Here is a 19278-nt window from a genome sequence, read left to right as displayed (position 1 = left end):
CAGTCCTTGCAGCTCTACATTTGTCCTCATTTCTCCACCCATCCTGCTCTCTTACTGCACCGAATATCTTTCTCAATATCTTCCTTTCCCACCGTAACAGCCACTGTTCTTCTCTGGAAGTCATCACCCAGCATTCTGATCCATACATAACTATTGGTCTTAGTACTGTTGTATATATTTTAATTTTTGTATTCCTGCTGACATTCCTGGATTTAAACATATTTTGTAATGCGTAAAGGCATCGGTTTCCACTTGTTATCCTCTCCTGTATTTCCACGGAGGTTTTATTGTCCTCTGTTATTATAGAGCCTAGATATTTGAAAGATGTGACTCTTTGACTGGGCTGATCATAGCTGTTTGAAATTTCCCTCATTTTGTCGTTGTTCTTGTTATAATAATAAAAATCATAAGGCCTAAGGTACCGTGTGCAGACATTTAGATTTGTCGCTATTTACGTTACCTACGTGTCTGTTTTGACGCCGTGTTGTTCTCTTCTAAGTGGCAGAGAATCCAGAATTATATTGAGCGAGCTGTTCGTGAGTTTTAATTCATTTTGCCTGGTAAACAGCGCGTATTTCACCAGAGATCGTACGACGTAGAGCGCTGAATGGGCTTTCCTCTGCCATTCAATAACCTAATTACTTTTGCTTGGTTTGAACCCATCATCTTGAGATCTAGAGGCTGACAGATGTATTTATTGTTCATGATGTTCGTGCAATTTTGCTGTAAGGTGGTCTCGAAGATTATAAACTATTGTGTTGCTCTTTGTGGTAACCAAATTTGTAGTAATAATCATTTTATTGATTTTACGACCTACTAATTTCTTTTACGGTTTTCGGAGACACCTAAGCTTGTACGAGGGCTGTTTTTCGTTCATCATCATCATCATCATCATCATCATCATCATCATCATAATCGTCATCATCATCATCAGGTACGCTAACTTAGAGTAATTATTGATGGGGAGGGGGAGGGCATGGCTAACATGAACACGGCATGTGAAATGAGGAACACCTATTCATCCAAACATTCCTATATACACTGACTGACAGAGCAAATGCAACACCAAGAAGGAGTGGTCAGAACTTTATGCCAATTTCAGGGTAGACTGACGTCACTGAGGTATGCTCATGATGTGAAATGCGCCGCTGTGCTGTGCACGTAGCGAACGATAAATGGGACACGGCGTTGGCGAATGGCCCACTTCGCACCGTGATTTCTCAGCCGACAGTCATTGTAGAACGTGTTGTCGTGTGCCACAGGACACGTGTATAGCTAAGAATGCCAGGCCGCCGTCAACGGAGGCATTTCCAGCAGACAGACGACTTTACGAGGGGTATGGTGATCGCGCTGAGAAGGGCAGGTTGGTCGCTTCGTCAAATCGCAGCCGATACCCATAGGGATGTGTCCACGGTGCAGCGCCTGTGGCGAAGATGGTTGGCGCAGGGACATGTGGCACGTGCGAGGGGTCCAGGCGCAGCCCGAGTGACGTCAGCACGCGAGGATCGGCGCATCCGCCGCCAAGCGGTGGCAGCCCCGCACGCCACGTCAACCGCCATTCTTCAGCTTGTGCAAGACACCCTGGCTGTTCCAATATCGACCAGAACAATTTCCCGTCGATTGGTTGAAGGAGGCCTGCACTCCCGGCGTCCGCTCAGAAGACTACCATTGACTCCACAGCATAGACGTGCACGCTTGGCATGGTGCCGGGCTAGAGCGACTTGGATGAGGGAATGGCGGAACGTCGTGTTCTCCGATGAGTCACGCTTCTGTTCTGTCAGTGATAGTCACCGCAGACGAGTGTGGCGTCGGCGTGGAGAAAGGTCAAATCCGGCAGTAACTGTGGAGCGCCCTACCGCTAGACAACGCGGCATCATGGTTTGGGGCGCTATTGCGTATGATTCCACGTCACCTCTAGTGCGTATTCAAGGCACGTTAAATGCCCACCGCTACGTGCAGCATGTGCTGCGGCCGGTGGCACTCCCGTACCTTCAGGGGCTGCCCAATGCTCTGTTTCAGCAGGATAATGCCCGCCCACACACTACTCGCATCTCCCAACAGGCTCTACGAGGTGTACAGATGCTTCCGTGGCCAGCGTACTCTCCGGATCTCTCACCAATCGAACACGTGTGGGATCTCATTGGACGCCGTTTGCAAACTCTGCCCCAGCCTCGTACGGACAACCAACTGTGGCAAATGGTTGACAGAGAATGGAGAACCATCCCTCAGGACACCATCCGCACTCTTATTGACTCTGTACCTCGACGTGTTTCTGCGTGCATCGCCGCTCGCGGTGGTCCTACATCCTACATCCTACTGAGTCGATGCCGTGCGCATTGTGTAACCTGCATATCGGTTTGAAATAAACATCAATTATTCGTCCGTGCCGTCTCTGTTTTTTCCCCAACTTTCATCCCTTTCGAACCACTCCTCCTTGGTGTTGCATTTGCTCTGTCAGTCAGTGTATTAACAATATTCACAAACAACCAGAACAGTAACAGAACTTGCTTCTCAGATATTTTTGAACGAGTCTTATATACGGAGTTTTCAATAATATTCACAAGTAAATAGAAAAAATAGAACTTGATTCATAAATAAATATTTTACGGATGTTTTATGGACGACTGTATAAAAATAATCACAAGTAAACAGAAAAATAGAACTTGATTCATAAATAAATATTTTGACGAATATATTATGGACGACCGAAAAAAAAATAATCACAAGTAAACAGAAAAATAGAACTTGATTCATAAATAAATATTTTGACGAATTTTTTGGACGACTGTATAATAAATAAACGCAATTGAGTGGATGTGTCTGTGATTTTCTCTTCTAAGATGGTCGGTCCCTTTTCTTGTAGTCTGTGCTAGTCAGTCCCTGAATTCGATGATGTCCTATATTTAGCAGGTCGTCGCCATTCGAACAAACTCCATTGATATGCACCAATTATTATTATTATTATTATTATTATTATTATTATTATTATTATTATTATTATTAACTGGTAAAATTGCCAACGCCAACACACATGAATAATTAGTGACTAAACTAAAGGCTTCGTCGTTAAATCAGTGTTTTGAGCGATACTGTACAGCAAACGAGTTATGTCGATCGAAGTCCGAGAAATTAACCAAAACTCGATCTGTTAGTTACGGCTTAGCATTGGTTTAAACACCATTAGTTGTAGTATAATTGAATGGCATCACAAATCGCTGAAAACCCCGGCCATCAGATGGTCGTTAGCTTCATAATATATGGGCGCCAGAGGAAGAAATAAAAGAACGGGTGAGTTATTGATCAAACTAATTGAGTATCCATAATCTCACATTACAGTCCCACCTCACCCAGCTGGTACTAATCACCTCGAAAACTATATAATCATCAGTGTGGAGGGCGTGGTTCTGTTGTCTCGTTAAGTTGAAAAACTTTCCTCCAATTAAAACATTCATTAAGCAATGCCATGTGATGATCATAATATATGCGTATATGAATCTTTTGACGTAACGTTGCAGTACTTTTTCTTTTTTTCCTTTTTGCGCTGCCTCGCCACCAATTTTGAGAGTTGTCAAGGCCACGTCGTGTGGGATTTAATAGTGTTGGACTATCTAATAAAATAGTCCTGTCACTCACAGCAGAAGGTCATGGGTGTGAGTGGGGTATTAAACGCAGGGGTGTTATCGTAGGAGGTGAAACATATGGGATGGAGCTGCTCTGCACTTGAAGATACAATTGTAATACAGACTATTATATTTAGCTCTTCTTAGACCAGATCGTTGATGTTGCCTCATTTGGAGGCTAAGGGCAATGCGATCACTATAGTCTTTTTCACAAGAATATCCATTGTAAACATTTTGTCTGTATGGTTGTGTTGTGATTTGCTGACGCGATGGTAATTCACTTCACCCCAGTAATGACTCGTGTTCAGACCTTCGTACAGTGTAGGTCATTGCACACGGCATCGGAAGCTGTCATTTAGTCGAAATTGAGTCGAAGGTTGATTTTCAGACTGAGCATCCTATTTATATATAGTAGCTTAAGTAGTCGACGAACTTAAAATTAATTTGTTTGAAACTAAGCTACTCCCCGTTGTACACCATAAAATTTTATCTTTCAGTTCAATATTTCACAAGAAAATTTGTCAAATCTTGTCTAAAGTTGTTCAGTATTGCTGAAAGTGTGACGAGATTTGAGAATATTTGACAAGGTTTCTGATAGCATTTGGTTTTAACATGGAGGAAAAGGAAACAACAGTTGTGGTTTTTGGACGAGCAGTGGGATACATTCTTAAAAAGAAGAAAAAACGCGCATTATACCATAATTTACATGGGGGAAATATTAATGTAGTTAACTACAACGTAACCTTTGCAATGCATTTACTCACATTTGCAACGGTAATTCCTAGCTTATTACATGAAAACATATTAGGAATTCCATAATAATAATAATAATAATAATAATAATAATAATAATAATAATAATAATAATAATAATAATAATAATGTGCGGAGATCATCATAAATCGATCAGCAGTGACATACTTATTTAGCTTACCCTAGGTGTTGAATATAAAAGCTGTCCACTTTCTGGAAATATTTCTCTTGACAAGTACATTTCTGAAGTATTGACAATTCTTGGGAAGTCTTGAATTTGACAAAAATTTAGGTTTAGGGGATTACTCGACAATCTTCTGTGAAAATAACAGTAATGTTTTTCTCTTGAAAGATATATCTTAAAAAAAAAACTCATTTAGACTAGAGCACAAAATTACGCACTTAAGAAGGACTTACGTTAAGGAAACTGACTGGAACGCCCTTCGATAGGCTCTGATCCACTACAATAGCAATTTGCCAACTAACCTTAGAGTTGATTTTATAATTTATATTAATTATTTATTAGACTTCCTGTTCTGACACGCAAGATTGAAAATGTCGTCAGGTACTTTAAATCATCCTATAACAACATTTACAACTCAGACAAGAAATACAGCCTATTGCAATCAAGACGGAATTAGAGGTAAATGCACATTATACATACACCTTTATCAGTCGTCCGTGTGCAACTCATTAGCTGAATGGGTCAGCGTACTGGCCTTCGGTTCAGAGGGTCCCGGGTTCGATTCCCGGCCGGGTCGGGGATTTCAACCTTCATTGGTTAATTCCATTGGCTCGGGGGCTGGGTGTTCGTGCTGTCCCCAATATCCCCGCAACTCACAGACCGCACACAAAACTATCCTCCACCACAATAACAATCAGTTACCTGAACATGGCAGATGCCGCCCACCCTCGTCGGAGGGTCTGCCTTGGAAGGGCTGCACTCGGCTAGAAATAGCCACACGAAAAAGAAAAAATATTAGCAACCCCACATAACAGTGGTTCAGCCGATCTCCTGAACCCATTGACTCCTTATACGATGGTATTCCGATATGCAAGATGACACATGGTAATCAGTCTGGCGACACGTAATCTACAACCGTTCTGTGACCTTACAAATAGAAAACAAATGTCGGTGCTGGGTTATTAAACTTCCAATTAAATAATAATTTAATTAGCAATGAGAATTTTCACAGTTAAAGGTAATACATCTCAGTAGTGAATGTCTTTTTTTTTGCTAGGGGCTTTACGTCGCGCCGACACAGATAGGTCTTATGGCGACGATGGGATAGGAAAGGTCTAGGAGTAGGAAGGAATCGGCCGTGGCCTTAATTAAGGTACAGCCCCAGCATTTGCCTGGTGTGAAAATGGGAAACCACGGAAAACCATTTTCAAGGCTGCCGAAAGTGGGATTCGAACCTACTATCTCCCGGATGCAAGCTAACAGCCGCGCGCCTCTACGCGCACGGCCAACTCGCCCGGTGAATGTCATTGTTGACGTACTTGAGCAAAAGTTGGGATTTAAAAAACACACACTCACTACTCTCCCTCCCTCTCTCTCTCTCTCTCTCTCTCTCTCTCTCTCTCTCTCTCTCAGGATACTGATTGGCAGTGGTAGGATTCGAGCCTTCTACGTCTGGACGGTGGAGTGATTTATTTAGCTCGACTACTAGAAAGAGACTATGATGACATCTCATTGATTCATGGTCTGGGAAGCTAATAGTTGTACGTTGTTTCGTTTTGATTGATTTAAGGGACGAAACAAAGAAACAAATACATTCGTTTGATTTGTCTATAGATACAATGTATATATGCACCAGCCGCTGTTGAAATCCTACTACGGACTGTCCCTGTTGCAGACTGTACCGTGACGGTCTCGGCCTTTCCTTCTCACGCACCAGGTGTGTCTACGGAGACAAATGACTGCGCTAATGCGTGGCGCGTTGTTCCGCTTGTCGGACGCAACCCTGCTCCATAATGAAATGACATTAAGCCTACTTTAAACAGCATTAAACTTAGAAAGGTTCGTACTTTAACACAAAGTTTCATCTTGTAGAGTAAATGTTATAACACTGAGCCAAATCCTAAGGGCTGGTTTACACGGGTAGAGTAGCGAGGCGAGTAGAGTAGTTAGTAGAGTAGCCACGATACTCTACTCTACCGCTGTCTGGTAGAGTTGACACTCGTATCGTTCATACGGGAGTAGAGTCATACAGTAGAGTAGAGTACAGTAGTAGCACCATGTCAAGACGTAAGCACATCGTAAGGAAGTGTTTAAAGACATTTACAAACATATTACTGCAAGAGGTTAGTGAAGCGTTAGGAGAAGTAGTAAATGAGCAAAAAAGGGAATGGGTAAGAGGCTGGCTTAGTAGGAGAAATACACTCGGGCCATCGGCATTAATTCTGAGAGAACTTGGCAATTTGGAGAAATATGGGGGGACTAACTCGACACAGTTGGCCAAGAACATGAGGGATCGTCTCAGGAATCATTTTGTTAATGAAGGAGCAGTTCCCTGGCAGTACAAGCATATATTTTAACCCAGGAACACAAACGATTGAATTTTTATGACTTTATTCATTATTGTACAGAGAGTAACGACAGTGTAATCATCCCCTCAGGGTTTTACTAGTCTTCGTCTGTGAATACTGTAGTGGTGATTTCTAAGATAAAACTATATGAACGAGCTCCAGTCTAATTATAGATCATAATTCTGGCGAAGGTTTTAGTTCCACGGTGAAGGGGTGAGGTACTCCTTTCCCCAGTTTGACTGTAGTGATGTTTCTGTTTCCATTTTTTTGTATTTCAGCCAACCTAAATCTTATCCGAATGAAATTTTACACAATTCATTTCAAAAGTTATAGAAAGAATACCCATTGCCATCAGTGTGTCGTCTCAGAACCCACGAGTCTCAAAACTCACGAGCAGGACCAGTTCTTCTTTGAATGGATATATGCCCACCCTACTAGTGATGATATAATCGGATATTTTTTAAAAATCAAATAGCTTCCATCCGGTTATTTAAATAATGGAATAAATAATCAAATGAATTTCAAATATCATTCAGTTATATCGCGTAGAATAATCGGTTGCGTCATGAATACATTTTTCGGTGTAAGTGTGTCGGATGGATAATCGATTGAATTATGTGAATAGATGAAAAATAGAAATACGCCTCCTTTTTTCAATCCATGAAGTCCAATGCTGAAGACGGCACAAACACTCATTTCCCGAGCCATAGGAATTAACAAATGAAAGTGAAAATCCCGGCCAGGAGTCGAACCTGGGACTCCCTGGACTCATTGGACCACAGGCCAGCATGCCAAACATGTATCCATGCAGCCGGACGACATAAAATTAAAGTAGGTATATTGCCTGCTGCTAGTTAAAATAAATTTTCAGTTGGTAGTAATTACCGGGGCTTAGTTCTATTAAGAGGCCAGAAGACGGCATTTACTTATATAAGAAACTTTATTTTACCGATATTAAATATTACGACTGTTAATTCACTCATTTAGTTTCATTAGAGATTAATTTGGTCATGAATCTCATCGCAGGGAAATTAAATTACTTATCTCCATTCCCTTCAGAAAGTGGGCGAGTATGATGAACGGTCTCTGATACGCTTTCCGAAAATAATATGAACTCATGCTCCACACGTATGACTGAGTCATGTACTCCCAGATGCCTTACTTAGCATAGATTAATATATTACATCACGCCCCCACGCGATTACACGAAACGCAATGTTATATACTCGTAGTATTGACTACTTGGGTCACCAAATTTATAAAATCATAAATTAAAATGTGTCAGAATTTTATCTAAAATATAACGAAGTAGCCAGTCGCTTTGACGTTTTGTTGCTATATGACTTAAAAAAGACTCCACAGCGCTGATGTTGATGATATTTTATGATGGTGGTTCTTTCCCCAGCCAAGAAAATGTGGAAAGGTTCATTAAAAATCAATAGGCCTAAGTGTTGAAAACAATGAAGGAAAAGGTGGTGGTGGTGGTGGTGGTGATTACTGTTTTAAGAGGGAGTGCAACTGGGCAGCCATCCTCTATTAATACTAATCAGAGGGAAGAAATGGAAGGTGGCCCATACTTCGAGAAAATGAAGGTTTCGGGCAAAGAAAGACAAGGGCCTTTTCTAAAAAATGTAAGTACGCCTGGGGCCCCTTTTAGTCACCTCTTACGATAGGCAGAGGATACTGTGGATGTTACTCTGCCACCCCAACACACAGGGGAAAATAATGGTCGGTGAATGACACAGAGGTGTATCATTATTATTCGCTAGGGGCTTTACGTCGCACCGACATAGATAGGTCTTATGGCGACGATGGAATAGGAAAGGCCTAGGAGTTGGAAGGAAGCCGCCGTGGCCTTAATTAAGGTACAGCCCCAGCATTTGCCTGGTGTGAAAATGGGAAACCACGGAAAACCATCTTCAGGGCTGCCGATAGTTGGATTCGAACCTACTATCTCCCGGATGCAACATTATTATTATTATTATTATTATTATTATTATTATCAAAACATTTTCTGTGGTCTTAAAGGTAATATAACGTATTTTTCCTTTTGATATAAATTTAATGTTAATGGTATTGTGGCCTCAGGAGAGGCCTGGTGAGCGAGGCACCTGCTATCCGGAGTCGTGAATTTTGAGACTCATTGGAATATTAATTTAGCTATTAGTTTGCAGTCGTGAGTTTTGATACCATTTGCTACTAATTTTCGCACGTGAGTTTTGAGACGTAACCGGCCATAAGTACACTGTAAATTACGCTGGCGTAGGCCTAATTTGCAGTAGCTTCTTCGCCATAAATATCCCAATTATTGATCTATTTAATTTTTTTAAGATCTGACACTGTACTGTAAACAATAATTATTTTGGATATTCCAAACAACATATGGAAACTATTCAATTTGTTGGGGAAATTACTGTTATTGCTGAAAATTAACGGCAGTGGCAAGTGATATGTAGAAGATCCCTATGTATGTTATTAATATGATTAATGTACACAGTCCTGCACCATTGTATTGCCTAACTTAAACATGTCGAGACACATGATGAACACGCTGTGTAACACTGAAACTTGAGAAATCTTCATATTAAGTGAAAATCCAGCTGACACTTGTTTATATTTTATGTGTAGACTCCAGACTTCTTGGATCATCGTATTTTCATGAGTTCTTGATTGTATGTACATCGTAAATTTTTTATTTTCTGTTTCAGTTCCGTTAACCCAAAACCCTCTTTACCCATTTTCGCAATCAAGTCCTCTTCCGCCGCCCGTCTCATATTCTTATTTCTATAAGTAACGCTGTTTATTTTCCATAAACATTCTTTTTCGCTGTAGAGCTCCACAAATTTGCAAGTTTCTTCTTCCGTCCACTTCATTTTGCCGCCAAATAAACGCTCCACGTAATACCACCGTCTGTACACACATGCAAATACAGCAGTCGAATGACGCGCCACCTGAAAAATCGAGCGTCCTCGGACTTCTCCGCCAGCTCTCGGAGCTCGGTTCCGTGGAGGGGGAAGGATAGTGGTAGAGTTACTTTACCGCAGCGGAAACCCACTCTACTCTACTGCCTACTAACTACTCTACTCTACTTGCTACTATCCCGGTCGTTTACACGATGCTAGTAGCTCTACTATCCACTCTACTCGCCTCGCTACTCTACCCGTGTAAACCAGCCCTAAGTAAGAAATTGAAAGTCGATTGGTTCACGTTATCTTGACATTAGGGCAGAAACGAGGGGAAAATGCATACGGGGGTTAACGTTGGTAGTTCTACTTCCCCTTAAAACAATACTCCCGTGTAACTGTTAGTCAGCATTCGGGAGATGGTGGGTTCGAAATCCACTCTCGGCAGTCCTGAAGATGGTTTTCCGTGGTTTCCAATTTTCACGCAAGGCAGTTGCAGGGGCTATATCTTAATTATGATCACGATTGCTTCCGTACCAATTCTTGCTCTGCCCATCCCATTGTTGCTGAGAGACCTGACTGATTCGGTACGATATAAAATCAATTGAAAAACGTGAGAGCAACAGTCAAACGTGTAGCGTCAACATGTTATGTATGATCCCTCTCCCACTCTATTTCTTTCGCCTTACTATTCATTAGACCAGCCATCCGTGATGCTGCCTGCGCTAAATACTAGTTGACTCACTGCTACTTCACAGATACAGTACAAGGACTTTAGTACCTATATCATTTATCTATAAAATCATGGCTATATTTTAGATGAAGTTCACTCTCTTGCATAATGAATTGAATGTTGTCTCCCTCTTTTACACAATTATTTATTACACACAACAAACACAGAGTGTCGAAAATAATTACAAGTCATTTCGTGGACCTCAGGCAGGTCAGAAAAGATTGATGAGGGAAGTTAATCTTGAAATCCCCGGCTCCATTGCCTAAGGGGTCTCGGGTTCGATTCCCGGCTGGGTCGGGGATTTTTAAATTAATTGGCTAATTTCGATGGCTTGGGGACTTGGTTTGTGTATACCGTTTTCAGCATTAGAATTCACCTATCTATGTCCTTTCCTCATAGACACGCAGTTCGCCTATAATGCGACAACTTGAAAGACCTGCACCAGACCTCTCCGGCGGCCATTTAATATCCTGAAAGCACTAACGATAATTACAGCAAAAGGTCCACAATCAATCATTAGATCGACTATGAGACGTTATTGTTCTGTTGTGAAGTTCAACTAAACCTTTGTATGGCGATCTGCGTGACTGAAGTTAAATATGATTAGATATGAAAATCCGAGATTTTGAGCATTTTCTAGCCATCCCTCCCAAACAGTTAATTTGACCCTTCAAATAGTAAGAGTCCCGGCTTCTTGCGACGTGTAACTACTCTTAGTCTGCTTGTATATCCGAAGACTAGGTCTTTCCCTTGAAATTGCTCATTATTTTCTTGCGGCCTGATTGATTAAAGTTTTTCATCCCACGTGTGCAATACTTTCCTGCAATACTTTTGACCCTCAGATAGGTAAGTTCTCTCTTCCACCGTACAGTGTACACCTATTGCTTCTGGAAGTAGTGTGTATGGATGGAGAGGGTGCAGCTGCACCAACTGACATTAACCTTGATATTTCACTTATCTGATATTTGTATTGCTCTTCGAGATAGCGGCCAGTAATAAACTTCCGATATTGGATGCGTGGCTTATACCATCGATCGTCAGGCTCAGAGAGCGTGTTGTGTTGTGCTGCCCGGAAGGACGAAAAGTGTTTGTTTTACACTCTCCTTGTCAGTAATATACAATGGCATCTAATTCATATTTAATAAATCTCTTATTATTAAACTAGTGTACCAATGACAAAAGTGCGGTCTCCGCTGTTTCCTTAGGTAAGTAGAATCCAGTTTATGTGGTGAACATTCGCCGGACCTTGATGTATCATTCACTTGTATTCGTTGGTTGTTCAAGAAAGAAGGTAACATTGTGTGTGTGTGTTTCTTTGTTAGTGTTTCTACGTCGTATAACATGTCGAATGTTTTCGGGTACGCAAGGATGGGAAAGGACTATGATTGAAAAAGTAGTGACCGTGACCTTAATTAAAGTACAGTCCCAGAATTACCTTGGTGTGAAAATGGGAAACTATGGAAAACCATCTTGAGGGCTACCGACGGTGGGATTTGAACCCACCCTCTTCCGAATGCAAGCTCACAACTACGCGACCCTAACCACTCGGCGAATTCGCTCGGTGTAACAACTTATTTCATGGTAATATTCATAGCTCATTCTGATCCTTATCTCTCTACCCCACACCTCCCTGCGGTTCCTTTGGGCATCAGACTTTTTCTCATGTCATACTGTTCTGATATGAGTATCTTAAGTTGTGGGAGTGACGGAAACATAGCCAAAGGTATTGAGATACATAGCGTGATAGGATTTTTGTGACTAGGTAGGGTGAACAGATTACAAGCATGAAAATACGGGATACTTCGATTGCCGTTGATTATTAGGCCCTATTTAAGATTAGAATTTCTTAACGCGAGCCATTATTATTATTATTATTATTATTATTATTATTATTATTATTATTATTATTATTATTATTAAAATGGAAGCAGCCCATTTCCAGTACATAAAGTGTTGGAATAAGCAAAAGCTAATGATAAAGAATATGTCTTTCAATTAATGAAACTCAAATATTTATAACGAACGATTTATTTGCATAATTTTACAGAGCATCTTTGGCGACCAAGGCCTACGGTAACGACTAATGTGACGTCATTGACGGGACACTTTCTGTTTCAACACGTTGTGTTTATACAAATCCACAGCACATTTGGCGACCAAGGCCTACGGTAACGACTAATGTGACGTCACTGACGGGACACTATTTGTTTCAACACATTCTGTTTATACAAATCCACAGCACATTTGGCGACCAAGGCCTACGGTAACGACTAATGTGAAGTCACTGACGGGACACTTTTTGTTTCAACACATTCTGTTTATACAAATCCACAGCACATTTGGCGACCAAGGCCTACGGTAACGACTAATGTGACGTCATTGACGGGACACTTTCTGTTTCAACACATTCTGTTTATACAAATCCACAGCATATTTGGCGACCAAGGCCTACGGTAACGACTAATGTGACGTCACTGACGGGACACTTTTTGTTTCAACACATTCTGTTTATACAAATCCACAGCACATTTGGCGACCAAGGCCTACGGTAACGACTAATGTGACGTCACTGACGGGACACTTTTTGTTTCAACACATTCTGTTTATACAAATCCACAGCACATTTGGCGACCAAGGCCTACGGTAACGACTAATGTGACGTCACTGACGGGACACTTTTTGTTTCAACACATTCTGTTTATACAAATCCACAGCACATTTGGCGACCAAGGCCTACGGTAACGACTAATGTGACGTCATTGACGGGACACTTTCTGTTTCAACACATTCTGTTTATACAAATCCACAGCATATTTGGCGACCAAGGCCTACGGTAACGACTAATGTGACGTCACTGACGGGACACTTTTTGTTTCAACACATTCTGTTTATACAAATCCACAGCACATTTGGCGACCAAGGCCTACGGTAACGACTAATGTGACGTCACTGACGGGACACTTTCTGTTTCAACACATTCTGTTTATACAAATCCACAGCACATTTGGCGTCCAAGGCCTACGGTAACGACTAATGTGACGTCATTGACGGGACACTTTCTGTTTCAACACATTCTGTTTATACAAATCCACAGCACATTTGGCGACCAAGGCCTACGGTAACGACTAATGTGACGTCACTGACGGGACACTTTTTGTTTCAACACATTCTGTTTATACAAATCCACAGCACATTTGGCGACCAAGGCCTACGGTAACGTCTAATGTGACGTCACTGACGGGACACTTTCTGTTTCAACACATTCTGTTTATACAAATCCACAGCACATTTGGTGACCAAGGCGTACGGTAACGACAAATGTGACGTCACTGACGGGACACTTTTTGTTTCAACACATTCTGTTTATACAAATCCACAGCACATTTGGCGACCAAGGCCTACGGTAACGACTAATGTGACGTCACTGACGGGACACTTTTTGTTTCAACACATTCTGTTTATACAAATCCACAGCACATTTGGCGACCAAGGCCTACGGTAACGACTAATGTGACGTCACTGACGGGACACTTTCTGTTTCAACACATTCTGTTTATACAAATCCACAGCACATTTGGCGACCAAGGCCTACGGTAACGACTAATGTGACGTCACTGACGGGACACTTTTTGTTTCAACACATTCTGTTTATACAAATCCACAGCACATTTGGCGACCAAGGCCTACGGTAACGACTAATGTGACGTCACTGACGGGACACTTTCTGTTTCAACACATTCTGTTTATATAAATCCACAGCACATTTGGCGACCAAGGCCTACGGTAACGACTAATGTGACGTCACTGACGGGACACTTTTTGTTTCAACACATTCTGTTTATACAAATCCACAGCACATTTGGCGACCAAGGCCTACGGTAACGACTAATGTGACGTCACTGACGGGACACTTTTTGTTTCAAGACATTCTGTTTATACAAATCCACAGCACATTTGGCGACCAAGGCCTACGGTAACGACTAATGTGACGTCATTGACGGGACACTTTCTGTTTCGACACATTCTGTTTATACAAATCCACAGCACATTTGGCGACCAAGGCCTACGGTAACGACTAATGTGACGTCACTGACGGGACACTTTCTGTTTCAACACATTCTGTTTATACAAATCCACAGCACATTTGGCGACCAAGGCCTACGGTAACGACTAATGTGACGTCATTGACGGGACACTTTCTGTTTCAACACGTTCTGTTTATACAAATCCACAGCACATTTGGCGACCAAGGCCTACGGTAACGACTAATGTGACGTCACTGACGGGACACTTTTTGTTTCAACACATTCTGTTTATACAAATCCACAGCACATTTGGCGACCAAGGCCTACGGTAACGACTAATGTGACGTCACTGACGGGACACTTTTTGTTTCAACACATTCTGTTTATACAAATCCACAGCACATTTGGCGACCAAGGCCTACGGTAACGACTAATGTGACGTCACTGACGGGACACTTTTTGTTTCAACACATTCTGTTTATACAAATCCACAGCACATTTGGCGACCAAGGCCTACGGTAACGACTAATGTGACGTCACTGACGGGACACTTTCTGTTTCAACACATTCTGTTTATACAAATCCACAGCACATTTGGCGTCCAAGGCCTACGGTAACGACTAGTGTGACGTCATTGACGGGACACTTTCTGTTTCAACACATTCTGTTTATACAAATCCACAGCACATTTGGCGACCAAGGCCTACGGTAACGACTAATGTGACGTCACTGACGGGACACTTTTTGTTTCAACACATTCTGTTCATACAAATCCACAGCACATTTGGCGACCAAGGCCTACGGTAACGACTAATGTGACATCACTGACGGGACACTTTCTGTTTCAACACATTCTGTTTATACAAATCCACAGCACATTTGGCGACCAAGGCGTACGGTAACGACAAATGTGACGTCACTGACGGGACACTTTTTGTTTCAACACATTCTGTTTATACAAATCCACAGCACATTTGGCGACCAAGGCCTACGGTAACGACTAATGTGACGTCACTGACGGGACACTTTTTGTTTCAACACATTCTGTTTATACAAATCCACAGCACATTTGGCGACCAAGGCCTACGGTAACGACTAATGTGACGTCACTGACGGGACACTTTCTGTTTCAACACATTCTGTTTATACAAATCCACAGCACATTTGGCGACCAAGGCCTACGGTAACGACTAATGTGACGTCACTGACGGGACACTTTTTGTTTCAACACATTCTGTTTATACAAATCCACAGCGCATTTGGCGACCAAGGCCTACGGTAACGACTAATGTGACGTCACTGACGGGACACTTTCTGTTTCAACACATTCTGTTTATATAAATCCACAGCACATTTGGCGACCAAGGCCTACGGTAACGACTAATGTGACGTCACTGACGGGACACTTTTTGTTTCAACACATTCTGTTTATACAAATCCACAGCACATTTGGCGACCAAGGCCTACGGTAACGACTAATGTGACGTCACTGACGGGACACTTTTTGTTTCAACACATTCTGTTTATACAAATCCACAGCACATTTGGCGACCAAGGCCTACGGTAACGACTAATGTGACGTCATTGACGGGACACTTTCTGTTTCAACACATTCTGTTTATACAAATCCACAGCACATTTGGCGACCAAGGCCTACGGTAACGACTAATGTGACGTCACTGACGGGACACTTTCTGTTTCAACACATTCTGTTTATACAAATCCACAGCACATTTGGCGACCAAGGCCTACGGTAACGACTAATGTGACGTCACTGACGGGACACTTTCTGTTTCAACACATTCTGTTTATACAAATCCACAGCACATTTGGCGACCAAGGCCTACGGTAACGACTAATGTGACGTCACTGACGGGACACTTTCTGTTTCAACACATTCTGTTTATACAAATCCACAGCACATTAGGCGACCAAGGCCTACGGTAACGACTAATGTGACGTCACTGACGGGACACTTTCTGTTTCAACACATTCTGTTTATACAAATCCACAGCACATTTGGCGACCAAGGCCTACGGTAACGACTAATGTGACGTCATTGACGGGACACTTTCTGTTTCAACACGTTCTGTTTATACAAATCCACAGCACATTTGGCGACCAAGGCCTACGGTAACGACTAATGTGACGTCATTGACGGGACACTTTCTGTTTCAACACATTCTGTTTATACAAATCCACAGCACATTTGGCGACCAAGGCCTACGGTAACGACTAATGTGACGTCACTGACGGGACACTTTCTGTTTCAACACATTCTGTTTATACAAATCCACAGCACATTTGGCGAGCAAGGCCTACGGTAACGACTAATGTGACGTCATTGACGGGACACTTTCTGTTTCAACACATTCTGTTTATACAAATCCACAGCACATTTGGCGACCAAGGCCTACGGTAACGACTAATGTGACGTCACTGACGGGACACTTTCTGTTTCAACACATTCTGTTTATACAAATCCACAGCACATTTGGCGACCAAGGCCTACGGTAACGACTAATGTGACGTCACTGACGGGACACTTTCTGTTTCAACACATTCTGTTTATACAAATCCACAGCACTATTGGCGACCAAGGCCTACGGTAACGACTAATGTGACGTCACTGACGGGACACTTTCTGTTTCAACACATTCTGTTTATACAAATCCACAGCACATTTGGCGACCAAGGCCTACGGTAACGACTAATGTGACGTCACTGACGGGACACTTTCTGTTTCAACACATTCTGTTTATACAAATCCACAGCACATTTGGCGACCAAGGCCTACGGTAACGACTAATGTGACGTCACTGACGGGACACTTTTTGTTTCAACACATTCTGTTTATACAAATCCACAGCACATTTGGCGACCAAGGCCTACGGTAACGACTAATGTGACGTCACTGACGGGACACTTTCTGTTTCAACACATTCTGTTTATACAAATCCACAGCACATTTGGCGTCCAAGGCCTACGGTAACGACTAGTGTGACGTCATTGACGGGACACTTTCTGTTTCAACACATTCTGTTTATACAAATCCACAGCACATTTGGCGACCAAGGCCTACGGTAACGACTAATGTGACGTCACTGACGGGACACTTTTTGTTTCAACACATTCTGTTCATACAAATCCACAGCACATTTGGCGACCAAGGCCTACGGTAACGACTAATGTGACATCACTGACGGGACACTTTCTGTTTCAACACATTCTGTTTATACAAATCCACAGCACATTTGGCGACCAAGGCGTACGGTAACGACAAATGTGACGTCACTGACGGGACACTTTTTGTTTCAACACATTCTGTTTATACAAATCCACAGCACATTTGGCGACCAAGGCCTACGGTAACGACTAATGTGACGTCACTGACGGGACACTTTTTGTTTCAACACATTCTGTTTATACAAATCCACAGCACATTTGGCGACCAAGGCCTACGGTAACGACTAATGTGACGTCACTGACGGGACACTTTCTGTTTCAACACATTCTGTTTATACAAATCCACAGCACATTTGGCGACCAAGGCCTACGGTAACGACTAATGTGACGTCACTGACGGGACACTTTTTGTTTCAACACATTCTGTTTATACAAATCCACAGCACATTTGGCGACCAAGGCCTACGGTAACGACTAATGTGACGTCACTGACGGGACACTTTCTGTTTCAACACATTCTGTTTATATAAATCCACAGCACATTTGGCGACCAAGGCCTACGGTAACGACTAATGTGACGTCACTGACGGGACACTTTTTGTTTCAACACATTCTGTTTATACAAATCCACAGCACATTTGGCGACCAAGGCCTACGGTAACGACTAATGTGACGTCACTGACGGGACACTTTTTGTTTCAACACATTCTGTTTATACAAATCCACAGCACATTTGGCGACCAAGGCCTACGGTAACGACTAATGTGACGTCATTGACGGGACACTTTCTGTTTCAACACATTCTGTTTATACAAATCCACAGCACATTTGGCGACCAAGGCCTACGGTAACGACTAATGTGACGTCACTGACGGGACACTTTCTGTTTCAACACATTCTGTTTATACAAATCCACAGCACATTTGGCGACCAAGGCCTACGGTAACGACTAATGTGACGTCACTGACGGGACACTTTCTGTTTCAACACATTCTGTTTATACAAATCCACAGCACATTTGGCGACCAAGGCCTACGGTAACGACTAATGTGACGTCACTGACGGGACACTTTCTGTTTCAACACATTCTGTTTATACAAATCCACAGCACATTAGGCGACCAAGGCCTACGGTAACGACTAATGTGACGTCACTGACGGGACACTTTCTGTTTCAACACATTCTGTTTATACAAATCCACAGCACATTTGGCGACCAAGGCCTACGGTAACGACTAATGTGACGTCATTGACGGGACACTTTCTGTTTCAACACGTTCTGTTTATACAAATCCACAGCACATTTGGCGACCAAGGCCTACGGTAACGACTAATGTGACGTCATTGACGGGACACTTTCTGTTTCAACACATTCTGTTTATACAAATCCACAGCACATTTGGCGACCAAGGCCTACGGTAACGACTAATGTGACGTCACTGACGGGACACTTTCTGTTTCAACACATTCTGTTTATACAAATCCACAGCACATTTGGCGACCAAGGCCTACGGTAACGACTAATGT

General features: G+C 42.4%; 1 protein-coding gene across 8 annotated transcripts in view; it reads left to right on the top strand.

Moving 5' to 3' along the window:
• LOC136881241 (signal-induced proliferation-associated 1-like protein 2) overlaps positions 1-19278 on the top strand; it is a 697164-nt gene that overhangs the window by 489174 nt on the left and 188712 nt on the right. Inside the window, exon 1 of one of the 8 annotated variants that reach the window (XM_067153984.2) lies at positions 11589-11746. The exons of the other annotated variants lie outside the window; for them this stretch is intronic. The gene's annotated coding sequence lies outside the window, so the exon portion shown is untranslated. Of the gene's footprint in view, positions 1-11588; positions 11747-19278 lie in introns of those variants that run through there. 8 annotated transcript variants of the gene reach the window in all.

Source organism: Anabrus simplex, chromosome 9 (genome assembly GCF_040414725.1).
Source record: "Anabrus simplex isolate iqAnaSimp1 chromosome 9, ASM4041472v1, whole genome shotgun sequence".
In the NCBI taxonomy this organism is placed as follows: domain Eukaryota; kingdom Metazoa; phylum Arthropoda; class Insecta; order Orthoptera; family Tettigoniidae; genus Anabrus; species Anabrus simplex.
The sequence above is the reverse complement of the archived record's forward strand: the minus strand, read 5'-3'. Positions and strand labels throughout refer to the sequence as shown.